Source organism: Trichechus manatus, unplaced genomic scaffold (assembly GCF_000243295.1).
Source record: "Trichechus manatus latirostris isolate Lorelei unplaced genomic scaffold, TriManLat1.0 scaffold00208, whole genome shotgun sequence".
Lineage (NCBI taxonomy): Eukaryota > Metazoa > Chordata > Mammalia > Sirenia > Trichechidae > Trichechus > Trichechus manatus.
The window spans coordinates 204,006-207,183 of NW_004444144.1; the positions used below are offsets into that span (position 1 = coordinate 204,006).

The window sequence follows — 3,178 nt, forward strand, 5'->3', positions numbered from 1 at the left end:
TTCCAATATAAGTTTCTTGTGGGTGGGGGTGGAGTTAGGGGAAGGAGGGGAAGTGTGCCTGTATGTGGTAGGGCAAGACAGCTAAATCCTTGCCATATTGTTGTTGTTAGTTGCCATCAGGTCAACTCTGACTCATGACACTCTTATATATTACAGAATGAAAACATTGCCCAGTCCTGCGCCATCACAGTTGTTGGTATATTTGAGCCCATTGTTGCAACTATTGTGTCAGTCCATCTCATGGATAGTTTTTCGAGTTTTCAGTGACCCTCTACTTTACCAAGCCTGACGTCCATTTCTAGCAGTTGGCCTTTCCTGATGATGTGTCCAAAGTGAGCAAGAGGAAGTCTCACCATCCTCACTTCTAAGGAGCATTCTGGCTGTACTTCCTCCAGAACTAATTTGTTCCTTCTTCTAGAAGTCCACAGTATATTCAGTATTCTTCACCAGCAACACAATTTTTTGTAGCTAAGATCAAGCTTAGTATCTGTTCTTATTAGCTTGACATCTGATATGTTCTATCGACTGATATACATTATATTAATCCACTTACTGTTTTGATCTTGGGTAGCTGAACACTTGATCACTGGTCTATAGAAAATGAGTCCACCTCTATGTTGAGTCCATTGTTGTGGCTATTGTGTTAATCCATCTCATTGAGTGTTTCCTGCTTTTCACTGACGCTGTTCTGTACCAAACATGATGTCCTATTCTAGCAATTGGCTGATTGGTCTTTCCTGATGATGTGTCCAAAGTAAGCAAGTTGAAATCTCACGTCTAAGGAATATTCCAGAGGTATTTCTGCCAAAAGAAAGAATAAATTCAGTCTTAGAAGAAACACAACCAGAATGTTCCTGTTTATCGAGGAAGTTTATATTCGTGGGTACATTATGGCAGGATGGAAGGAAGATTGCCCACTGAGGAAAGAACAACCTGTCAGGGGAATCTAACTGCATAAACCAGAAATTTTTATACCCTGGTGCCCCTAAAACAGATGCTGAAATGGAAAGCATTCAGTACTTGTTCTCCTTTGTGGATGAAATGGGCTAAGCAAGCAAGGGCTTTACTTGCTTATTTGAACTTTCTGCCTCCAGGGAAGTGGGTGAATCTGTGGACACTGGGGCAGCTGAGGGTACAAGAAAGAGCCATGGAAATAATGCATAAAGTAAGTGAGACTGTGCTATCTTTGACTTGTACATGCTCTGCATCGGATTATTTCAGGGATAGAAGAGCCTTCAGGAATTCAGGTGGAGCAGAGTTTATCCCATCACAGCAGCAAGAATATCTATCCCCTCCTGATAGGCTTCAGCATCTCTGCTTTGGCGATACAGTCAAGAAGTGAGTCCTATGAGAACTAAAACTATAAACTCTTAGCAGAAACATAGGGGCAATGCTTCAGGACCCAGTTTCTAACAATAGGTTCTTGGATATGACACCAAAAGCATGAGCAGCAAAAACAAAATAGATAAATTGGACTTTATAAAAAGGAAAAATTTTATGTGTCACAGGATTTTATCAACAAAGTAAAGAGACAACCTACAGATTGGGAGAAAATTTTTAGGAACCATATATCCAATAAAAAGCCCTCGTGGCACAGTGGTTAAGCGTTTGGCTGCTAACTGAAAGGTTGGCAGTTCAAATCCACCAGCCACTACACAGAAGAAAGATGTGGCAGTCAGCTGCCATAAAGATTTACGGCCTTGGAAACCCTATGGGCCAGTTCGACCCTGTTCTAAAGGGTCATTGAGAGTCAGAAGGCACCGGGTTTGGATTTTTTGTTGTTGTTGTTGTTTGCTTTGTTTTTGGTATGTATCTGATAAGAGTTTAATATCCAGAATACAAACAACAGAAAGGACAACCCAATCAAAAAATGGGCAAAAGAATTGAATAGACTTCACCAGACAGGATATGCAAACGGCCAACAAGCACATGAAAAGATGTTCGACATCATTAGTCATTAGGGAGATGCAAAACAAAACCACAATGAGATACCACTGTACCCCCACTAAAATGGCTATGATAAAAATACATAAATAACAGGTGTTGGCAAGGATGTGGAGAAATGGGAACCCTTATCCATTGCTGGTGGGAATGTAAAATGGTACAGTCACTGTAGAAAACAGTATGGCAGTTCCCCAAAATTTAAACATAGAACACCATATGACACAGCAATCCCAGTTCCAGGTACATACCCAAAAGAATTGAAAGCAGGAACGCAAACAGAAACCTGTACACCAACGTTCATTGCAGCACTGTTCACAATAGCAAAAAGGTGAAAATAGCTTAAATGTCTATCAACATATGAATGGAGAAACAAAATGTGCTATATACATGCAATGGGGTATCGTTGTTGGCTATCATCAAGTTGACCACTGACTTATGGCAACCCCGTGCACGAAGGAACGAAAAGCTGCCCCATGCACCATGGCCACGATCAGTCACAGATCAGACAATTGTGATCCACAGGGTTTTCATTGACTGATATTTGGAAGTAGATAACCAGGTCTTTCTTCTTGGTCTGTCTTAGTCTGGAAGCTCTACTGAAACCTGTTCAGCATCATAGCAACATACAAGACTCCATTGACAGACAGATGGTGGCTATGCATGAGGTGCATTGGCCAGGAATCGAACCTGGGTCTCCCACATGGAAGTCAAGATTTCTATCACTGAATCACCACTCCTCCCACAGTGGAATATTACTCAATCATAAAACCATAAAGAGAAATGAAGTCCTAATACATGCTAGGACATGGATAAATCTTGAAAACATTATCCTGAGTGAAATAAGTCACAAAAGGATAAGTACTATATGATCCTACTTATATGAAATAGGCAAATATATAGAGACCAAAGTTTATTAGTGGTTACAAGGGGTGGGAGGGAAGGAGAAAGGGGGAGTCTTTGCTTAGGGGACACTGAGTTTCTGTTAATGGTGACAGAATAATTTGGAAACAGTGGTGTAAATGGTACAGCATGATAAACATAATGTACATGTAGAAAATGTTGAATTGGACAATGTTTTGTTATATATACATAAATATATATGTATGTATAGATATAGATATAAAACCCCTTGCCATCGAGTTGATTCTGACTCATACCCACCCTATAGGACAGAGCAGAACTGCCCCCATAGGGTTTCCAAAGCTGTAATTTTTACAAAAGCAGACTGCCACAT

General features: G+C 40.5%; 1 pseudogene; it reads left to right on the forward strand.

Annotated features, from left to right (window-relative positions):
• Nucleotides 1–454: 454 nt before the first annotated feature.
• On the forward strand, nt 455–581 carry LOC111822766 (uncharacterized; annotated as a pseudogene).
• Nucleotides 582–3,178: the final 2,597 nt, after the last annotated feature.